Genomic DNA, 23,920 nt, shown 5'->3' with positions numbered 1-23,920 from the left:
TGTGTAGCTGTCGAGTGAAGTCTGCGGCGCCTGCAGCAACCTGTGCGCGGGGGGCCACTCTCCATCGACAGGCGAGAGAGAAAACCAGCATTAACGCGTACGGAGAGGCGAGGTGCTTTAGAGAGGCGGGCGCAGTGACGCCTCCAAGCGAGGGGCGAAAAAAGGGAAAGCGGCCCGAAAGTGAGCGCGCGCCTGCTGACTACGCCAGCAAGCCGGCGACATAGGTTGAACTAATGCGGCGCGCCAAGGGGAAATGTGTATAATGCAACAAATGGAAGCGCGAAAAAAAATATTAGCGAGCTATAAAGGCAGCAGGAGTAAAGCAAAATATAGATGCGGCAATTATAACTTTTAACATTATTAACAAGGCATGAAAGCCGGCGAAAGTAAAGCGAAATTGGCGCAAGTTTCAGGCAATGAGACAATACAAAAGTGAGAAGGATCGTTTTAAAACCAAACTCTTTTTATGAACTTCATCGCACCGGATCATCTCTGCCTGTCTTTTTTGACGTACAGCGTAGATATCTTAGCACTAGTATTAATTTTACTTTCAGATCTATACCTGTGAGCTGCTTTATACTTCGTTGGTGTCTAAATTATACGCTCGCAACATTGAGCTTGAATTTTTGGGAAAGAAATACGCGTTCCAATTTTCCGACGGGGTCCAACAATGGCGTTTCATCTCGCAGGGTGTGGCTGGTCACCTGTGGTTCATCTCGGCGGACTTCCAGCTGTTCGTAGTGGCTGTTCTAGTCTACCAGATTACGCAACGGTAATGGGGTCACCTTTCTGCAGCTCCCCCAACGCGGAAACAGAAGCGCTCATATACGCCTCACACAGCGCAGTTTAACAACGTTTTTAGGCACGGGCACGCTAATGTACTCGGCTTATGACTAATCCAGGCTCAGGAAATTCTCTATTAACTGAGAAGATCAGAGCTTTCCGCCGGTTGCTTACGGATGTTGAAGGAAGGGAAGCGCGACTTTGTAAAAGGCGTAAGAATGTCGACGGATGGGACAAGCATGGCTAGCAACAAGTTTATTAGAGATTACAGCACACATGTTGATGGAAGGAAATGGGGACTTTGGTAAAGGCGTAAGAAAGTGGGCAGAGAGACAAATACTGCTAGCAACAAGTTTAGAGAGATTACAGTGTCACGATTACGGAAAAATGAGCAAGAGGCAAAGTGGCATGTTCGTTATTCGAAAAATTAATCGTAAGCTATTGCTTAACACAAACAGGCGAAGCTTTCCCATTCGGCGGAGTTCCCGTTGCTGTTCGACTTTGCCAGAACGGTGTTCATTTGTTAGCTAACGTTTTTAAGGAAAGGATGCGGCTCCTGTCGACGGTATATGGGGCAGAGATGACAAGGAGACAAATAACCCAGATGCTTCCACCTTATGCTTGCTATGCTGCAGGGCATAGGCCTAATGCACTGTCCAAGGGTAGCGGCGAAAATCGTGCTAAAAAGCGCCCTCTGCGCTTCTGCTCGGTAGTGCGAAGCTCTGCCCTCGAAAGTATTAAAATGGTACGAATCCACAGCCCTAGGTTGCGTTACGGCGCGGATTCCGCAATGGTATGGTCTCAACACCAATGGAAATTTCCTTTTGCCGTACGGAATATGGTCGGCATATGATAAGTCATGCAGTGCCATCATTTCAGAGATTTCCTTCAAAACTCTAGCTCCTCAGCACCATCGCCTCTTTAGAAAGCAGCAGCTGAATGCAGTGAACAAGGGGAATAGCAAGAGACAAATTTGCTCGGACAAAGACAAAAGAGACAAAGGGCTGGGGACAAGCAGCGGTAGTGGCTTCTTCAATCGGTTGCAGCACTGACACGAACGCTGCCACTTGACGCCATTCAAGAGTGCTCAGGTTGTCAACAGAATCTATTTCTGCTAAGTCTAGTTCTGCCACGATGGAAATTTCCTTTTGCCGTACGGAATATGGTCGGCATATGATAGTCATGCAGTGCCATCATTTCAGAGATTTCCTTCAAAACTCTAGCTCCTCAGCACCATCGCCTCTTTAGAAAGCAGCAGCTGAATGCAGTGAACAAGGGGAATAACAAGAGACAAAGTTGCTCGGACAAAGACAAAAGAGACAAAGGGCTGGGGACAAGCAGCGCTAGTGGCTTCTTCAATCGGTTGCAGCACTGACACGAACGCTGCCACTTGACGCCATTCAAGAGTGCTCAGGTTGTCAACAGAATCTATTTCTGCGAAGTCTAGTTCTGCCACGATTTCTAAGAGCATGATAACATGTACGCGTCTTTGTATTTAAACGTTGCTAATACTTGACATCTAGTTTTCTCTTTGCGCATTCTATTTGTAGAGGAAGTATACGAACATAAGTCATCAATGGTTGAAAATTGTGTGAAACTTGTGTCTTCGTCTTTTGTTAATGCGTTATGTGTATTTTTTTTTATTTCCCTTGATGCTTGAATTTGCTCTATGCCATACAGAGGGGCTCGGGCTGCCTCATGCGGAAATCGTTCGCCCTTCTCCCTGTGCCTGCCCACAGCATGGCGATGGAAACAAATCCGACCAACATGAATTGGCTTCCAATCCTTAATGTCACACTAGCTGGACGAAGAATTACTGAAAGTAGATTTCTGTCACTGTACCGCTCAGTGCAACTAGCGATGAACTCCAGGAGTTATGGGGAACATGACCACCGATACCCCCCTCATTCCATTCCTTACCCTGAACGGCCACCGCTTGCGTCCCTCCCGCCAGGAGACGAGTGATCGTGGCCACCTTCGCTGTGCTGTCTGCTGCCGGCTGCTGCTTCACGGCTTGGCAGGTGTACGGGACCAAATACACGCCGGTCATCGTCTGGCTGACAGAGACCTTCCAGTGAGCCTTTTTTGCGTGTTGTTCTTTCTGCTGCCGGTTAGCTCATAGGAATGCGAGAATGTAAAGTATGATACACCTGGAGGCACGTGATATATCTGAATGTAGTTCATCTTAAACAGCCTCATTTTATTTTCAATCATCTAAACAAGGTAAACAATTGGGATACTCTATTATTGCTAACAAAATGCACTTCTTTATTGAGAAAGGATGCATAATTTTTCGTTCACTTCTTTGCAACATTCATTTCGCTCTCTCATTATTCGACAACCTTTATGCTACCAGAGCGAGTGCGCGAGTTTTGTTTCGTGCTGCAAAAGCAGTATTAAAGCGTTTACCAGTACTCTTGTAGTCTGAGAAAAAAAATGAATTAAATTACAGCATGGCAAAACAGGCCTTTAGAGAAGTTTTTTGTCGAATATTTTCTTGCATCTGCGTTACTATCGTTTGTAAAATTTGCTATTCTGTGTTTTCGTCCTGCGTTGGTCTCCAGTTAAAGACATTACCCTGAAATCTGGACAGCCTACAGCCCGTTCCGCTAAGCCTTGCGCGGTATATCACGTTGTGTTCTGCAGCCACTCGATTATTCTCTTTCTTTCTTAACTCAATCAAATCTTAACAATATTTTCACCACTCAGAAAATGGCTTTACGAATTATTGCCCATGCATCCTACACTGAACATAGTGACCCTCTCTTCGAGAGGTATAGCGTAGAAAAAAAACTCGAGATATTTACACATAGCGACTCCTGCGTGAATTATATTTTGGAATAAAGACACATAATTTTATATTACTTGACATCGCCAATTTACGTTTAAACGCACCCGCTTACAGTGCATGTAACTCAGAAAAGTGGGAGGTTAAAAACACACGGGACAACTTATAGTAAACAAATGGTTGAAAACAATTTACCGCGTCTATTGAATTTTCTTAATGAACATGGCATCAATATGGATAATATGAGCCGCTAAAATTTCAAGACTTTCTTGACTTCATGTGCTTTTGACAGATTGTGTAGTGTGTTGTAATAGTTGTTTTTCATCTTATCTCCTATGTATATCTGGGCGACTTTTTCCGGTACAGGTGACCTGTGTATATTGTGTTTTGTATGTTGTGCTTCTACGCGCTGCCAGATGCAAAGGGGGCGGAGGGCCTCTCAAGCTGCAATGCCGCAGCTTTTATTTCGGCCTTCTACAGTATGTAAAAATGGTCGTCAAGAAAAGAAAGAAAGAAAGAAAGGAAGAAAGAAAGAAAGTCACGCATGATGTGAACGTGCTATTTGCGAATGCTCAAATCCATGCGCCACGCGGTAGTAGCAAAGGGATCTATGAGCGCTGGCCCTTAATTCCTGGTATTAGGTTTAGAGTTGCAGCCAGTCATCATCGATGCCTTGTTGCAAATCAACCCAAAATTATCACCGTTCTTGGAGAGCAATAATTGTAGATTATGTCACGTAGTATCGGTCTTCAGTATTTAAAGACTAACTTGATTATTCGAGTGCAAAAATTTGGCGAGCGCTGAACGGCAACAATAATGGAGATGGGCAAGTGAAACTTGGTGTTGCTAACAATGCAGACTCGAAAGAAAGATTTCATGGCATAAGCCGGCGCAAAACGCAAATTCGTGCGGTCACTTTTTTTGTGTCCTGAGAAAAGATTGTTCTATCTGCCTCCCCTTCGTTTCCCATCTGCTAACAGAATCTGGTAAGGCCTCATGTGCCCCCATGTTTTTGCGGAAGCCGCGCTCCCAAAGAAGTTTTGAATATTCACGTTTGTCGCCGGTATAAACCAAGCGTGCAGCTAGTCGCCACAAAAAAATGACAACATATGTGTTTTGTGCAGGGGATCAAGCATCTCTAACGGCCCAAAAGGCGAACTTTATGAAGTGTACGTGTAAATTACAGTATTTACATCGAATCTAGGCCAGCCAAGATTCCAAATCGACACCGAAAATTAGATGGCGAAATAAAAAAAAAAACCTTTCCTCGAATATAAGCAGGCCGAAAAAATAATCAAGAGCGACAACGTGGGCATCATGGAAACGGCCTTTATTTCCATGAACTTTCTCCCGCTCACTCTTCCTCGTCGCCGCTGACGTTATCACAGTTTTTTTTGGTACAATGCCCATTATTCCATGCCACAAGTGCGTTATAAATGCTGCACTTTCGCAACGAGCGCACAACAAAGCTTTCCGGGATGCCACCTCAAGCTGCAGCAATTCAGCTGCACTCTAAGCAGAAAGGAGTAAAAAGGGAGTAAGCTGTCGTCTATCGTACATCTCTTTATAAAAGGGTGTGCGCTGGAGGACAGTTTGCTCCCATTTTGCTCTCATATCGGCGTATACGTGTTTAGATGGTAGCTACAACACCTAGAAACGCGCGCTTGATGCGGCCTGTTGGAGTCAGCTTGCGGGTTTTACTCAGCCTGTCCACATAAAACCTGCGCAGCCTGTCCTTAGGCTGTAGGTGGCCCCTCATGTCGCCAGGTACTACTGCGGGGTCGATGCCGGCTGTGACAAGCGCACCTTTTAGTCCGTCGGTCAGATGCCCGCGGTAAGAATCCACGAGGAGGAGAGAATGTTTGGATAAGAGGGGCCCTGGACACAGCTTCCACACCATCCTTACCCATTCTTCAACCATTTCGCTCGACATCCATCTATTTCCAGGAGCGCGAACAATGACATTCCTCAGGAACACTTGAGCCGGAGGCGTCTTCATTTTGAAAAGTATATAGGCCAGCAGCCTACGGCCATCCTCCGTGCAGCACATCACTGCCCTGCGCTGCTTATCATCCACTAGCCGAGCGCATTTTTGCTTCCTTTGCACCTTTCTCGTTCACGCTGCTCGCCACTGGCGTACCTAACCACGCGGGCTTCGATGGGCTTTCCTGATTTGCCGTAGAACGCAGCCATCTTCTTAGTGAAAAATCGCCGAAATGCAATAAGCTTTGTCTTGAAGCCGCTCGGCAGCTTCTCAGAAATGGGCGTGTGACGCAGGGGGCTGAAATCAAAGCACTTCAAAACCTTCTGCAACCAGCCCCTGCTGTCTTTTATCTGATCCCGCGGAATGCCTCGCTCTCTTTCCAGCTTTCTCGCTCTGGCCGGTAGCACTTCTGTGGTGACTGGAACTGCCGCTTACCTCCACAATTTCACGCACTCAACAAGTGGTGATTCCACTTACAGATGGCCGCCTTTCTTCGGGCCCGAGAAGGCCCTCCTCTTTTTACAGCAAGCAAAAAGTTCATCACGCTGCCACCTCCAACAGTGAACATTCTTTTCGTCCACACCGAAGTCCTGACCAGCTCGCAGCTTTCATGACTGCTCTGCAGTAAACTGAACTTGTCGCTTGAAGGCGGCATTATAATGACACCGTATGCATGGAGCCATGATGTCGGTTTAAAAACCATGGGTTTTTGGAAAATATGCACTGCCGCGGAACGTGCCCAAGCCACTACAGGAAAAGAAAACGAGCTTAAAATGGCAGCCAGTGATCGTGTCTGCTTCGGTAGGCAGCGGCTGCGGACAGTAAACGCTACAGTGCCGCCTTCTCTTGGCGCTTTTTTTGGGCGCCGCATGCGTGCTACGTTTTTGTTTTTATGTGTTGTTGTCATGTTGTACTTATACAACTACAAATGCCTCGAACGTAAGTCGACCAAGGAGTTCCACACCTCATCTTTTGTTAACAAACACCATCCGTCTAGATACCAAATAATTAACTTACATTTAGATATTCAAATTTAAACGCGGTCAGACGTGCGTTCAACATGAAGAACTTTCATAACGCACAGTTCAGGGCACCAAACGAGACGTCGTGGAAGTCCATGGTATCACCATAAAAGACCAGAGAACAACATACTGCGGGATCTCTAATGCGGCCAGTATTTCAAATTCCAGGATACTGATGATCATGCCTGAAGAATCGCTCATGTAAGAGCTGAGCACCTGTTGACTATCGCGATTGTCTATTCCCGGTCGAACGTGCATACGAAGGGGCACGTGCATGTGGCATGACGTTGTTTAATCGCACTCCATAGGATATTCTTCGCTGCATCATGACGGTAGATATAATAGTGCCACGAATCTTTGTAGTGATTGTTTTTTTCATTCTTCAAAGCTGCAGGCGCACCGCTTTGTCGCCTCTTTTGTGATGCAAGAAGTGCCCAGATTTATCTCGATTTATCGCATCCAGGCGGAGCCGACCCTACGTTGTTCCAGAATGTTCTATTAACTTTCCGCGCTTTATCTCGAAAAGTTCGCTATAAGCTTTAAAATGAGCACGGCCGAGAGCGGCGTGGATTCTGTTCTACGACCGCCGAGCTCGCTTGTTTCCACGCCGCCGCCGGCGCATTCCGTTCTTTGCAGGCGCAAGTCAGCCTACATAAAGAGTTTGGTTTGGAAGCCATTTTCGCTATTTTGCTCTTCTCTGGACGGCAGTCACCAGTACGTGACATCTGGTGGAGGTGCTAATGGATGTCCCTATCGCCATCATCCCCTAGGAGCCGCCAAGACAGCCCGCGCCGTCTCGAAGAAAATCACGACAAAACCGCAGAAGCCGTCGCAACCGAAGACGAAGGTTGAAGCAGCTGTCGTGTTCAGAGGCGTCCATCTGAAGGCGGACTACTACCGGACCGTACGCGAGAAAAGAATGACCCCGCAATTCCGACGTCATCCATGGCTACGACACCAGCCTCTATTATAATTAACCAGCCCCGACAGCCGCCCACGTTCAACGGCTCAAAGGGCGAGGATACTAAAGAATGTATGGAACAGTTCGACCGTATCGCCGCATTCAACAGTTTGTATGACCAGACAAAAGTAAGCCGCACTTTCTTCGCCTTGGAAGGAACAGCGAGAATTTGGGTCCACAACCACTAAGCTTTTCTGGCGACGTTAGAATCATCGAAACGGGAGTTCCTGAAGGCATTCACAAGCATCATCAGGAAAGAAAGATCTCAACAGCTTCTACAGTCTCGCATCCAGCGCCCGAATGCGACAGTGACTGCGTACATAGAAGAAATCAAGCGCCTTTTTCGACGTGTCGATCATTACACGACGGAAGAGAAGAAAGTGGAGCTTTTGATGCGTGGTGCTAAAGAGGCACCTTTCATTACTCTGGCCCGCCCTGAGCTCACCACCGTGCCTGAGTTCACCAGCGAGGCAGCCACCAATAAGAACTTTGCAAGCACTGCCCACCTTTTCGCTCGACAGCTCCAAGTGACCTCGACAACCCTTTAGTATGGCACAGAATGCGGAGGGAACCTGTTGGATGTCATCCGCGAAATTGTACAGGAAGAGCTGCGTCACCTGTTACCATCTTCCAACCAGCCTCAGCTAGCGACCCGTTAGGAAATCTTCCGAGAAGTGGAGCATGCGCTTGGCTCGCCGTCATCGACGCCTCCAGCTGGAGCTCCAGCCTTGACCTACTCCGCTGCAGTACGCAGTCCTCAATTCCAGCGACACACCCTAAGGCCACCTCTTCGACGTGAACCAGGTGTTCCCGAACGCCGCTCTGTTTGCCTCCTCCGCCGAGCCTACGAACGACGCCCAAGCCCGGGGAAATGCGACGCCTGGAGGACTTCAGACAACCGCCCGCTGTGCTTCCATCACGGTGAAGCTGGTCATATTCTTCGTCACTGCCCGTACCGCTGTATCGGTCTTCATGGCTTTGCGATTGACGCACTGCGACCACGCTTCGGCCAACGTCTGCAGGAAATCGACGAATACCTGCGTCGAGAGGAGTTTTCGCCTTTCGTGCTCACCATCACCGTCAGACTCACGTTTCGCGTCACTGCGCCCAGCTACGCAGTCGTGGTAAGAGGGAGGTCCCCAGCCGTCGTAGGGGAAACTAAAGACAGCAACCTCTGAAGGCGGTATGGGCGTTGAAGGGTATTCGGCGTTTCGCTCGTGATGAACGTCTGAAGATGAGGTTCATCACGAGCGAAACGCCGAATACCCTTCAACGCCCATACCGCATGAAGACGCAACCCCTGACATGCCCACGCCGCATACAGTAACCTCGACCACGACGAGAACCGTCCTAAGAACGACGCCGCCAACCAGAAAAGTTTCGAAACGCCCTTCCGACGATTCACATACACGACGGAACCGTGACCAGACCCCTACATGATGGGAACACGGGGTACCCCTCAGGGAGCGGTGTTATCACCGCTCCTGTTCAACATAGCTATGATGCACCTCCCAAGCCAACTGGCCCGGGTGGAAGGCATTCAACACGCGTTGTATGCAGATGACATTACAATTTGGACCACTGAGGGGAGCCTTGGGGACATGGAGGCCCGCCTTCAGCAGGCCGCTTCCATAGTCGATGCGTATGCCATTGACTGTGGGCTCCAATGTGCTCCAGCGAAATCAGAGCTTTTGCATGTCAGAGCGAACCCAAAGGATAGGACAGCAATTCACATCTCTCTGTCAGGAGGTCCTATTAGAGAGGTGGAGGAGCTCCGTATTCTGGGCCTTTTCATTCACCACAGACTCAGACCGGACTCCACCATTCTGAAACTCAAGAGAGTAGGCGAACAGGTAGGGCGCATGATCCGCCGCGTTTCCAACAAGCGGGGCGGTCTGCGGGGCAGGGACGCGCTTCGGCTCGTCTATGCCTTCGTGACTAGCCGGATCCTCTACGCCGTGCCATATCTCCGCACCACTAAGCAAGACGAGGCGCGAATAGACGCCGTCATCCGCAAGGCAACTAAGCGAGCCCTGGATCTCCCGGTGGCTACATCTAATGCCAAACTCAAGGCATTGGGGGTGCTAAACTCCTACCAGGAGCTGCGGGAGGCCCACCTCGTGAACCAATACACGCGGCTCATGCAGACGGCCCCTGGGCGCCGCCTGCTAAACCGCTTACACATCCAACACGACTGCACTCCAGAGGAGGCGGAGTGTATCCCAGTACTGTGGCGCCATATGCTCTGGGTCTCCCCGCTCCCCCGTAACATGGACACCGACATGCACGAAAACAGGCGACAAGCGCGGGCTCGGGCTCTTGAGAGACAACACGGCTCCCGACCCGGTGTATATTATGTAGACGTAGCAGGCCCATCGCCCACGGGGTTTTACACGGCCGCTGTCGTTCACCAGGAAATGCACGTTGATGGACTCTCTTTTCGAGCCCCGAATTCAATGCGAGCCGAGGAAGTAGCGATAGCGCTTGCTGCCGCCCACGCCAATTCGAGAATCATCATTACGGACTCCCGAAAAGCATGTGATCATTACTTGGCAGGGGAGATCTCCCCCTTAGCTGCTTGCATTCTAAGACGGACTGCCACTGATACAACACCCAAAAGAATCATTTGGGCTCCTGGCCACCAGGGCTTACGAGGTAATGAGGCCGCTGACGCGGCTGCCCGAGCGCTTACTCACCGGGCTCCTCATCCCAGCTCTTCTGGCTCGGAGACTAACCAGCCGCTGCTGCGATTCAAGGAAATTATAACGCATTATAGCGACATCCACCGCTTTTTCCCGGCCCCTGCAAAGGGGCTGAGTAAGACGGAGGAGCGAACTTTAAGGCGCCTGCAGACAGGTACTCTACTCTGTCCTGCAATCTTAAAGCATTACGATCCTAACACGGATGGGCGATGCCCACACTGTGGGGAGACCTGTGATATCTTCCACATGGTGTGGGCATGTACTCAAAATCCCCACCTCCCCACTTCCCCTACCCCTTCCAGAGAGGCATGGGAGACTGCCCTTCTCAACTGCTCCTCGCTTGAGTCCCAAAGGGCTCTGGTGAAACGGGCTAGAGACGGGGCATTGTCATGCGGTGTCCCGGACTAGGGACGCCGACCATGTAGCGTGGCCACTCTGTGGCTCCCAAACTCTATTTCAGTAATTAAAAGTTTTCACCACCACCACCACCGACGCCGAAGAGAACGCGCAACGCAAGAGCCAGGGGCTCCGACTTAGAAGTGGTTATCGACGGCCGGAAAGTATCCCTTCCAGTCGACATGGAAGCCGATTACTCGGTGATGAATAGAACGTTCGCTGCGCATCTGAGAAAAGTCACGACTGTTTGGGACGGCACACAAATTCGCACTGCCGGCTCCCACCTCATTACGTCATCGGGAGGATGGACAGTGCGAATGACTATCAAGAGACATACCTCTCCTGCGGCCTTCTTTGCGCTACGGCAATGTTCCTGCGAAGTAATCTTGGGCATGGATTCCCTTAATGGGCTTCAAGCAATCATCGACCCGCGATACAAGCTGATTACGCTTTCGACGGACAAGGCCATCCTTTCGATGAGAACTCTGGAACATTACGTTACCCTCAGTGTCCTGGAGGAAGTATTGAGCGTCCCTGCCCGCTCAAGCGTCAATGTCACAGTAGGGTCACGGCAGCCAAATAACACTGAAATCGACATCGAGGGGAACATGGACTTGCTTCTAGACCGAGGAATTGGCATCGCAAGAGGCATCGCACTTTTCCGCAATGGCGAAACTGAAGTACTGCTGACTAACTTCAGCGAAGAATACCGGCACGTTAAGAGAGGAATGACGATTGCTTTCTTGGACGAAATATCCGATATACGTGATTTGTTCGCCCTCTCCGCCCCATCCGCAGAAGAGTCACCGCACGAAGACAACTCGCCCACTTTGACAGCAACCAAGCCCTGTACCGGAACAGGCAAGACCCGATCCACAATCTGCTTCAAAGCTATAGCGTTTGCTTCTCGTCATCGCCGAAGGTCCGAAAAACGCCGATTGCGAAGCGTCGAATTACAACCGATCAGCGCGCCCGACCTCCCCGCCAAAGCCCCTACTGAGTGCCGCCACGAGAAAGACAAGCCACAGCACCGAGGGGAAGAAATCATTTGCGACAACGTCATCCAGCCTTCAATCAGCCCCTGGGCGGCACCGGTTGTTCTGGTGAGAAAGAAAGACGGTGCACTTCGATTCTGCGTTGATTACCGCTGCTGGAACAGCATAACAAAGAAGCACGTCTACCCCCTCCCTGGCATTGACGAAACCCTGGACCGGCTCTGCAACGTCGAGTATTTCTCGTCGTTAGACCTCAAGATCGGCTACTGTCAAACGGAGTTCGATGAACGAGATCGCGAGAAGATCCCATTTATCACTCCGGATGGCCTCTTCGAGTTAAGGGAATGCCATTTGGTCTCTGTTCCGCACCAGCGACGTTTCAGCCAGTAACAGATACAGTGCTGCTAGGCCTGAATTCGCAAATTTGTCTGCTATATTTGGATGACGTTGTTGTTTTCGCCTCGAACTTTGAAGAGCACCTAAAAAGGCATCGAACAGTATTAGACGCAATCAAGTTGTCTGGCCTAACCTTGAAAGCAGAGAAGTTCCACTTTGCCTATGAAGAGCTGCTTATTCTAGGCAACATAGTTAGCAAGGACGGAGTACGTCCAGACGCGCAGAAAACAGCCGCTATCGCACTGTTTCCACCGCTGGCTGATAAGAAAGCTCTGCGCAGATTTCTCGGACTGTGCGCGTATGACTGAAGATGTGCCAGGAACTTTTCGCGCATTGCCGAGCTTCTGACCCAACTGAAAAAGGCAGACACGCCATTTAAATGGGAAGCGCCGCAAGGGGAAGCCTGCAACGAACTTCAGCGTCGTTTACTGTCCGAACTGATCCTCGCGCACTGTCATGAAAACGCCGAGACTGAAATTCATAACGACGCAAGGAGCGTTGTCCTAGGCGCCGCCCTCGTTCAAAACACCGACGGACTAGTTAAAGTAATTGCATACGCTACCCGTTCCTCGTAAAAGGCCGAGGCTAACTATTCGACAACTGAGGAGTGCTTTGCCCTCATCTGGGCTACGTCGAAATTCCGCCCCTACCTGTACGGACGACCATTCAAGGTGGTGAGCGATCACCACGCACTGGACTGGCTTGTGAGTTTCAAGTACCCCTTCTGCCGCCTCGCTCGATGGAGCCGGCACCTCCAGGAGTGTGACGTCACCGTCGCTTACAAGTCCGGACGCAAGCACTTTGACGCTGACTACCTGTCACAAGCCCCTGTAGATGCACCACCACAGGAAAACGATGAGGACGCCTTCTTGGGACCCATTAGCCCAATCTCGCAGTGTGGGTATGTGCCATCGGCTTTGAGGCAAACACAACAGCAGCAGCTCTTTTGCGCAGCAGCAGTGCTCATACCGCCTTCGTCACCTTGGCCCATGACGTACTGAACGCCTATAGAAAGGATTTCCTAATAAAAGTGTCACACCACCACCACCACACCCCCTTGCGCTGCGCCTCTTCGGAGCGCGGGCGCTTATTCCTTTTCCTCTTTTTCGCATTTCTTTTACTTGTTTTTTTATTTCCCTCCGCCGCCGTTTCCATTTGTATTTTTCAGATTTGGTTTCCCTGCCCGCTCATTTTAGGAGCTTCTGCGTGCTTGCCCGTTGTGCTGCGCCGGTTCCGGGCTATCTGCTCTTGTTGGTCGGGGGTTTCCGCGCGGTTTGATCGTGGGGTCGCGCGTTTTGAGCCTGCGCCTTGGCTTTTTGTGTCGTGGTCACTTGTTCAGTGCTTGTGCAGTGTGCATCGAGAAGACCTAAAGATATTTTCGGTGCGGCTGCGGTGGTGGCCTAAGCTACTTAATCTGGTGTTGTGGATGTTGTGGCTTTAGCTTTTTCGTGGCTACATGCTTTGCGCGCATTTACTTCAGAAAAGACAGGCGCTCGCCCTCCTGCGCTGGCAGTGGCGCGCCTTGGACCGCGCCTTTCATTTCGGGACGGGAGGGAGACCGTTCCTTTTTATTCTTCGTTGCGCCACGGCTGGTGTCGGGCCTTGGGGCGCCGGCGCCTTGGCCGCGATGCGCCTATACTTCTCCTTTTTCTCTGCATATGTTCTTTTGCAGGCGGTGGTAACCTTCCATTTCGTCTTCATCTTCTTCTCTTGCCTCTCGCGCTGCGCTTGTTTGCAGCGCTCGTGCTAATTTCTCCCTCTTCTTTTCGCGTTCCTTTTACTTGTTTTTTTTTCACTGACGCGCCGTTCTTCTTTGTATTTTTTTGGCTGTCCTAAAAGACCTCATGGAACATTTGGAAAGCAAGGTTACCCCCCCCCCCACTCGCTTCGTTCAAACGCGGACTGTCTTCCTTCTGTGTAGAGAATGATATCCTGGTAAAGAACTTCACTGCATGCAAAACAGCCAACCTCCTTTGTTGTACCTGCAAATCATCAATCTGCGCGAAGTTCTTCAGGCTTCACGCGAGGAGCTGACAGCCGCACATTTCGGGTTTTTCGCACCCTCCACCGCATTGAAGACAAGCACTACTGGCCCCTGACTTTCTACTTATGCCGCATATTATGTGAAAACGAGCCGAGATTTTCAGCGACGAAAGACCCTTCCCAGCCGACCAACAGGATTTCTGAAACCCACTGAATCTCCCTGAAGGTCCTTTCAGCAGATGGGCATGGACTTGCTTGGCCCTTTCCCGAAGTCAACGTCTGGAAATATGTGCATCTCATTACCTGACCCGCGACGCCGAGGGAAAAGTCATATCGAGCGGAACAGCAGCCGATGTCGCCAGGTTTTCGTGGAGTGCATCCATCTGCGACACGGCGCCCCCGTTGTGCTCATCACGGACAGAGAAAGAGCGTTCACGGCATAACTCACGCAAGACACCCTGCGTTACAGCCAAACCAGCCACCGCAGGACAACAGCGTACCATCCGCTGACCAACCATAGGCGATATGCTCGCCAAGTATGTTGATGCCGAACACAAGACCTGGGACGTCGTCCTGCTTTACATTATCTTCGCTTACAACACCGCAGTGCAGGAGACACTCAGATGATGCCTTTTTATGCTCATTCATGGCAGGGAGGCCGCGACCACGCTAGACGTCGTGCTGCCCAACGTTACCGAAGAAGATAACTTCGATGTCTTCGCCTACCTTCAACATGCAGACGAAGCTCGAAGACTTGCGTGATTACAGATCAAAGATCAGCAGCGGACCGACGCCAGACGATACAACCTACGAAAACACAACGCGGAATACAAGCCAGGAGACCGAGTCTTGGTTTGGACGCCCATTCGCCGCCGCGTATTGTGTGAAATGCTTTTGCGCTGCTATTTCGGCTCGCACAAGGTTCTTCGTCGGCTAGGTCAACTTGGACTATGAAGTCGTCACTGCCGAAATGGCTGCATCACGGTGACGCCATGTACGACTAGCTGCTGTCCATTTGGTACGTCGAAAGCGCTATTGCGCGCGCTAAAGGACGCTGTGTTTCCACACTCGGTGTTTATTCTCGCATAATCCGTGTTTTTATTTGTAGTCGCCCAATGTTTTAAAGCATCGGGTCGACGCCTCTTTGAGAAAGAAGCAGTGCCGCGAATCTTTGTAGTGACTGTTTTTTTTTCAGTGCTGCAGAGAAGCCGCTTTATCGTTTTTTTTTTTTCTGATGCAAGACGCACCCAGATTTATCTCAGTTGCTCCCATCCAGACATAGCCCATTCTACTTTGTTCCAGAATGTTGTAGTTGCTTTCCACGTTTTATTTCAAAAGTTCGCTAGCAGCATTACAATGAGCGCAGCCGATAGTGGCGGACATTCGGCTCGAGGACCAACGAGCACTCTTGTTGCTACGCCGCCACCGACTTATTCAGTTCCTTGCGGGCGTAAGTCAGGCCAAATAAAGAGTTTTGTTTAGAAGCCATTTTTGCTGTCTTCCTGCTCTGCGGACTGCAGTCGCCACTACGTGAAAACATAAACTAACCGCGCACACCACCGGCTGAACCAACAATCAAAGCAATAAATGACCGATGAAAGTGCTCCAATAAAGGCTAGTACCATTTTTAATTTTCATTTCATTTTAATACATTAAATACCCACTGGGGGTATTACATAAGGGATGGGTACAAACAGTCAATTGAACAAGTGTTATGTTGAAAAATGGTTGATAACAGCTTCGGCGAATATGGATGGGCATGAGATGATAGCGATGTCATTGGAGAGGTCGTTCCAGTCTACAGAAACACGGCGAAAAAAAAAGAAGCGGCACAGGTAACAGTAAGGGCACGTGGGCGAAACACTTGGAAAGGATGACGAATGTGGTGGGATATGCCGGCTGGCGGGGCAATGTAGGAAGCGCAGCGCAGCGAACTATGGAAAAATTCATGGTATAGGCAGAGGCTAGAAATAACGCGATGAAGTGAAAGGGGCGCTAAACTGGATTCCGCTTTTAAAGATGTTACACTAGTGTCGTACGAATAGGAGGAATGAAGGAATCTGGCTGCTGTGTTTTGAAGTGACTCGAGCGCATTGATAAGGTAAACTTGATGAGGGTTCCAAACTGGCGATGCATAATCTAACTTTGACCTGACAAGAGATTTATATGCTAGTAATTTTAGCTGTTGTGGGGCGTGGCGAAGATGACGTTGTAAGAATCCGAGAGTTTTGTTAGCTGAGGAAATGATGTTAGTAACGTGTGTAGCCCATGATAAGTTGTTACACAGCGTGACGCCTAAGTATTTGTATGATGAAATGGACTGCAGGTGAACGTTAGCGACTACCTATGGGAAATCAAGCGGGATACGGCGGCGGTGGAAGGACAAATGTTTACATTTATGGGGGTTCAGTTCCATTAGCCAACGGTCGCACCATTCCTGTATGCGGTCTAGGTCATCTTGGTTTAGGTCAGCCATACTACCTAGCAAATATTCATAAATGAGGGTGCCAAAGAATTCCTATAAAATGGCTTCCGCTGCCAACAGCCAGACTGCCAGTAAGGAAAGGGGGGCCCAGAGCATGGTGGCAGAGGTGGTGGGAAAAAAAATTATGTTCAAGTTTGGTGCGTGTCGATCGTTCACGTTGGACAACGCAGCTCGGCAAGATGCTGTACATTCCTGACAATAGAAAAAGAAGGACCGCCCAGTAGGCACGCTAGTGAATTTTATTGGACAATCCTCTCAGGGGCCTTCAATTCAGACAAGCAAGGGTAGTTTGTCACATTGAGTGAGAGCATATTTTCGTAAGAGGCGCTACTGGCCCTATAGAGGAATTTCACCTGGATACGCATGAAACCGGCCGCGGTAAACAAGGCCCTACACCTGTTGAAAGACCTCAACTTCGTCAGCGTTGCTTCTGCGGTTTCTGAAGTTGAACGTCAAGACCTACGTGTGTTTTTCGAGGTAAAGACCTTTAAACCTGCTCCACCAGTTCTAACCATTTTTCTGCGAGAAATAGCGTTCGCAAAGCTTTTTCGCACCTCAGCGTGCTGGCGGTAACAGACCTATTCGGTATTAGAAATTCGGCAGCGTTAGTGGACACGTTACAAAACCCAAGCCTGGGTGTATTGCTCGTTTTCAATGTGAATGTCGAGATTTTCCTTCATTCTCTGCCCCACCATGAACTTCTCAGTTCTGTGAAACAAACCATCACAGAGGCGCAGGATGATGTGAAAAGAAGTGCCCTGGGTTGACTTTTTATACCTTTTCACTTTTAATTTAAAATCTTCCTTTGTGCTTTGGCGGGGGGCCGCCTATTGTCAGAAATTCACTCCATGCATCTTCTCATCTGTCACCCCCATACTGAGTGGCATTTTCTATGAAAAACTTAACGGTGCCCTTCACTCTGACCTAGAGGGCTTGATCACGCATGTGTTCAGGTTTTTATGTGGCTACATAGTTCTTCTCAAATATTTAGGTGACTTTTGTGCAGCTGTAAATGTGCAAAAGGCTTTAAAAAAAGCAGGACATTGAGCTTCAAGTTCACCGTGACATTTACGTAGGATAGTATGGTCCATTACTTTGATGTTGATCTCTTGTTTCAGGATGGTCACGTCGATTCGCATTACTATACACATCGGTGAAGCCGACACTAAATTAGCAATCATGCCATTCCAAATTAGTCAAGAGGGCAGTAGCAGCAACACGCCTGGACATTTCTCATTCAAGGCCGTTTGCATATGAAAAGAAAATAGCTTTGTATTGCAAGAATCGCGTCTCTGAAATGATGGTTTTCAAGAAACGTTAATGCAATTTCTTTCTGCCAATCCCTGCTAAGCAAACTCATGAAGGCAGAACTCAGTTAGCCGAGGAAACAGATTGCTCAGAAAACGAAACCGCCTGCTCTCTATATGCAGAAATTGGCGCATGGGCTTAAGACTATTGGCTCTCGGCTTGACATCAGGGTTCATCTGAGTGATCCTAATAAATAGAAACGTGTTTATACAACTGTGAACAGAAAAGCGCAAAATTGAGGTGCTACCAAATCTGGGCGTGGTGCGGGGTACGCCTACGAGTATGTTCTGTGCAAGATGGGAGCAGAGTATGCCATTTCGGTGTCTTGCAGCAGGTGTATGCTGTCCAAACCGGCCGGTGTTTAAACCTGTACTTTGAGGAACACAAGATGTAAATGGAAATTGCGCACGGAAAAAAATTGGCTCAGCGCTGTTGAAACCGCAGAGTGGAGCGAGAGCACTGACAAAGGCTGCTCAACCAGCGCTTTGTCCTGAAGCACTGCGACCAGCTATTTCGCGATATCATGGCTGCATTCAGTATCGCAAAAGTGGAAGAGCAAAGCGCTAGTATGCTTCTGTTGCGCTTCACGACAGCGCATTCACGATCCTTTGCCGACGTATTGCTTGACTAGTTTGGTTAATACTCTATCTGTAGATTTCTTATTTTTGCATGACGCCTGAATATACGCAGTGCCATCATTCAGTTGCGAGTTAGACCCCGCCATGTCTTGTCTACCTTTGTCCTTATGTTTTTCGCGCTGTTAACCGCTCAACTACATTTTAAATCAAATAGTTTGCTGTTCCAGCTTGTTATCCTTCCTTATCTCCGTTGCCTAGCTCTGGGAGCGAGTCTTGGTGCTGCTGGGAATGTAACCAGGAGCATTAGTGACGACGCGCCTTTCGTACCTCACGGCCGTTTGAAGGCCGATCAGGGGCTCACTGGCGCTGCGGTACACAGCACTGGCCTTCAATCAGTCATGCTTACCTGGAGCTTCCAGAGCATCAGCCTGTTTCATGAATTTCGCTGAATGAAACGCTAATGATGGCTTCGCATGACGCTGCGAATAATGCCGGTGATGATGAAGAAACGCTAAGACTATCAGCACCCTTCCACCTGTTCGTTATTGCTGTTACGATAAAAATTCTTATTTAGGTCAAATGTTTAGGAGAATCCCCAAGGGGGAGTAGATTTGCAATTGGGAGTGATCATAAATCTATTCCACCTTGGGGGATTCCCCTAAATATTTGACCAACAGTGTTCCCACTTGGAGTAATTGATCAATTCGCTGTAGCCCTACTATAAGCTTGCCGTCCTGGTTAGCTCAGTTGGTAGAGCGAGTGCTCCGGAAAAACGGTGGTTCCGGGTTCGAACCCCGGAGGAGGACAATTTTTTCTTTAACGGCGAAGTTTCCGGGAAAGCTGTATAGCTTTCCTTTCCTGCCGTATGGCTGCGTTCGGGTGGATGCCAATGAGCGATTACTCCCTTCTTACAAATTCTCATTTTGCGTCAGAAACATGTGTTTCTTCGCATGTGCGCTCTCTTTAAAGCACACGCATTGTGGGGATGCAGTCTCAACAACCTCTGGGGCTTGCAGGGCGTGGAGGCGGCGCTGTGGACCACCGCCCTGGGTCTTGGCGCCGCGTGCATCTTGTACAAGTTCGAATGGACACGGGGCACCCAGTACGGAGATCTGGCCAAGGTTTCTCTCGCCCTGAGCGACCGCGTCGTGTGGGCCGCAGCTCTGGCGGCGCTCACCTTCCTCTGCGTCACCGGAAGGGGCGGTGAGCACTTTCGCCGAATGGTGCCGGGTCACAAGAAAAGAATAAAGAGTTTAACAGCATGGAAGTGCAAGTGAAGTCATCTGATTGATCATATTCCTCGAAATCAGCAGGAGGAACACAAGGCGCAATTTTCTGTGTAAAATGTTCAAAGATAGCTTCATTAACTTCGACATTGTCGGGACGTGTTAGCTCAGTACCCGGCTTGGCTACTGTTTGCCCCAAACGTGGATTTGGCAGGTCAAGGCAGAAATAGCCGTCCTATAATAAGAAATCCTCTAAATATTCCCGGTGGTTTACAAAATTCTGAAGGGAGCAGTTCAAACTCTGCATCTGATGTATTTCTCTAGCTGAATTTCACGTTTTGGACCAATTGGCGAAACCATACACGAAGTTCAAAGCATCATCACCGTCACCTGCCTCAATACGTTCTCTACAGGGTGAAGGTCCTCTGCCATATTCTTCCAATTAACCACGTCGTGTGTCAGCCGCGGCCATCTTTTCTCCAGAAACTTCCCCATTTCATTCGCCCGTCCGTATATCTGCCGCCCCTCTACGCTTTCTCCTCTTTCAATCAATTCTGTAAGCCCTAATGGCCGGTTCAGACGGGCGGACCGGGTCACAAACGACCCACGCCAGCCGCCAACCACGGGATGTAAACATCACTCCTCTGAGTGTCCTTGAAGTTAGCAAAAAGCGATTGGAAGATTGGTGGCTTAAAAGCAGAGAGGTGACATAAGGTTAGAAGTGTAGGAGAATGTGTTTAAAGAAAATGGCGAATTTTAATAATGATTTACAACACAGTTAAACAAAAGTATAAAAAAAAACCGAGCATGGTGCCAACTGCCACCGTCCGTTTCAAAGTGGACGCTCCTACCTTCTATCCCTCAATCCACGTCTGAGCCCGTAGAGGCTGAAAAGCAGTCTCAGAAACGCATAAAAGCAAACTAGCAATCAAAGGAAAAAGAGAGCTAGAAGAAAAGGTGTCATATTCGCCATTTTCTGACGATCTGACAGGCGCTGGTAAAAGAGGAATTGTTGGTTTCAGGCACTCTCCTCCTGTCTTTGAGCTCCGTCCTCACTTGCACTATATCTTGCAGCTGTAAGTTTAGCTGGAGCAGCTTTCGCATCTTCATCACGTATGCTCGTCAATTTCTTTGTTTTGGTCTTAAGAGCATAGCGCACTGACTGTGAACAACCGTGCCCTGCTCTCCTTGGTTCTTCGTCGCAGGCGTCGTGCAGCGTGCGCTGTCCGCTGGCCCCCTTGCGGTTCTGAGCAGGCTCTCTTTCGGGGTGTACCAGATCCACTTTCCATTCTACGTCCTCTCCAGCCACGCCACGCGGGTCAAGAAGCCCATGAGTGTCTTCTGCTGGTTGAGTAAAGAAGCTCCTGAGAAGCCGCCGCCCTGTACAAGGCAGGGTGTTCGGTGAGGGGGGGGGGGGGGGGGGCAGAGATCACAGTTTGATGAAAGAGTCACCGCACATGCTCTTCTGTGAAGCGGCTCCGTTAATCTCTCCACACGGTCTCGCCAGCAATAGCTGAGTGCTGCTTAAACACTTTCAACCCTTTTGGGGGCTGTTCGCCTTTTCTTGTGAGAATTTTTATCACGCTAAAAGTCTATGCAGTGCATAGTGGAAGGGTGGCAGCTCGAAAGAGCGTGTACGAGACTGAAGGAGCCAGCAGGCCAGGCGCTTAAACTACTATCAACAAATTTACTGGCAGCAAGGAGCAGCATAAACTATATGCGAGCGGTGACCTACTTAAAAAAATAGTGGTAGGGATTTGATGTAGTTTAGCCCCGTATACGGGTGAAAGGAGGAGACACTTAGCTCCGCCTTACGTGCTTTAGCGATTTAATGGCCATATTTGGAAAAATCGTCATTCTCTACTTAACCTTCGTAGATCGCAGCGGCTTCTCGTACCACTACCAGCGAAGTGGTGCAGCAGTTAAGCGATGTGGCACTCCACTAGCAGGTGGCTGTTTTTACCGCAGCCACCGGTAGGACTGTGCGACCCATGTTGCTCATCCCGAGCAACCTTTCACGACCAATCCTTATTTTAACTGCCACCTTCCACGGTAGCAAGTTTGCTCACATTTCGGTGGGCAGGTAAGGATGACGCCTTAATGTTACATCACCTAGATGGTGCGAAACCCTCCTCCCACTGACTACAGCTAGTGCGATGCTCCTCTGACCTTACGCGAGCTTCATCCGAATGGCGGCAGCTTGCACTACGCTGATCAGAACTAACCCTAGCTTACACGAGTAACTGGAGTAGGTAGGTAAACTTTGATGATCCAAATCAGGCGAATGTCTCGGGGTAGCGGAGCACAAGACCAGATACTTGCTCGGGGCTATACGTCTGGAATAGTGCTTCCGCACTGTCACATAAAAGCAAATAACGAGTAACATCAATCGAGACAGGCATGACCGAGGTACAACGGCATCCTTCGGGTAAACATAAAATTCATTCATCTGCGAGCACACCAAAATGTGAACCGTAGCGCAGCCAAGAGATTGGGGATTTGCCATCCTGCCTGAGCGCGTTTCCTTGCAGAAAGCCGCAGAAGCTTTGTGGAAGAATTTCAAGGCTGTCAGGTCCAACCCCAAGAAAGAAGTCCGCAGCTCAGAGCTTTTATTTGGTTTACATTGTGACAACGCCTTGAAAACGAGCCGCTTCGACAGAAACCGTCGTCTTGGAAGTACCTTTTAAGGGCGACACCCAGAAGTGTGGCTGGCTGCTGAAAATCATGGCGTCAGAGAAAGGCACTTAACAAGCTGAGCCTGCTGTAGGGTAACTATATAGTTCCTAGACTTGCGCGTATGTTTTCCTTGCGCCGCTCACGCCTCTATTGGGTAAACACTATCATGTGGTCAAAAGCACCCATACATTGCAGAGAGGCAAACTCTTTTCCATTGTTTTGCACAAGACCGTAAAAGACATTCCAATCGTACACCTGTTGTTCCCATGCTTTGCGGCGTTTTGTTCGGTTCGAGCGCACATGTTCACTGAAAACAATGTTTTGTTCTGACTGACACGCAATTTTGTCAAAGGGATCGTTGATTCTTAAAAACACTGCGCTTTTGATTTATGGCGTTTACATTAAGTTCATATTGCGGTTTTAATTGTAGTACAATGTAACAGTTATCTCAATTGTATTCTGGTGGCGCTATTTGCCATAATCTTGCTGTTTACGAATTTCGTTAATTTGGCTCACTTTACTTCACAAAATGTCTCGCCAAACATTGTCGGCCCTTACAAGGGGAGTAAGATCTCCTGCTAAGCTTCTTCCATCTTGTCCGCCGCCTCCACAGGAATCCACTGTGTTCGATTCATCTCGGTCGTCTGTATCCGGCGAGGCAATTTATCCGTATTTGACACCATTATCAGACGTATGCCCGCATTAGAATTAATGTCCGGCTTTTGCTGTGCTGGCCCTTCTTTTTCGCTGCACAGTTCTCGGAGAGCGTGTCCTTGTACGTGTGGAGCTGCCTGCTGTCTTTGCTGTTGTTCCTGACATGCGAGGCGCCACTCAGTGGCCTGGACAAGATTCTCTGGGGAACGCGCCAGCGGGCAAGGAGGAATGGAGACAGGCCTGCCGCTGGGAATAACGACAAGGGGAGCGAAGTGGAAGCTGCCGACCAGCAGGCTGGATGCGGGAATGGGAACACCTAGTGAACTGAAGGCTACAGTACTTTCTACCAGTGCACCCTCTGCTTCGGTTTGCCTCGGACTAAGCGCTTCTATCAGGAAAACATGAAATTACTGAATTGCGCTTCAGTGCCCTATGCGATATTTCACTCATGGTATTGAATAAAAAGCCTCACAAAACGATCACTAAAAAATTGAACGGCTACCACTTGGATTAATCCGGAGAAAATGCGATAGCTAATTCTTTCATTCGTTAGGCTATTCAAATTCTTACCCTATGCCAATTGTGTGATTGTCCCTTTTCACATTGTGCCATTTGTGCTTTGGTAACCCCTGCTGTGGTAGACACTAAAACTCTGACGCACTAATAGATTCGGGCGAGTCCTCCAACCCAGTGTGCTCCTGCTGAGGAACGTGGAGAAGGTGTAGCGCCAGGAAGCCTATTTTTAGCAGATGGAGTTCTCCGCGAAGCTGTCTATCTTGCACGTCGGCATCGTGTGGTCGGGGCCATTTTGCTCATGGTAATTCTGAATTTTGCCGAGTCATACTTAGTCCAGCCTCTCCCTCCTCTCCCCGATGAGTGGAGAAGGGAGCGGGGGAGGGCATGGTTGGCAGGTGAAGGCTTCACACAGACGTCGACGTCGGAACGTGTAAGCGGTAGCGGTTCGCCTTATGCTAAAAAATTCT

The 23,920-nt window shown here is 49.3% G+C and overlaps 1 pseudogene; it reads left to right on the top strand.

Moving 5' to 3' along the window:
* The window catches only part of LOC149369503 (O-acyltransferase like protein-like), a 117,068-nt pseudogene extending 93,811 nt beyond the window's left edge, over positions 1 to 23,257 (top strand).
* Positions 23,258 to 23,920: the final 663 nt, after the last annotated feature.

Source organism: Amblyomma mixtum, chromosome 1 (genome assembly GCF_055824585.1).
Source record: "Amblyomma mixtum isolate Tamu chromosome 1, ASM5582458v1, whole genome shotgun sequence".
NCBI classification, from domain to species: domain Eukaryota; kingdom Metazoa; phylum Arthropoda; class Arachnida; order Ixodida; family Ixodidae; genus Amblyomma; species Amblyomma mixtum.
The sequence above is the reverse complement of the archived record's forward strand: the minus strand, read 5'-3'. Positions and strand labels throughout refer to the sequence as shown.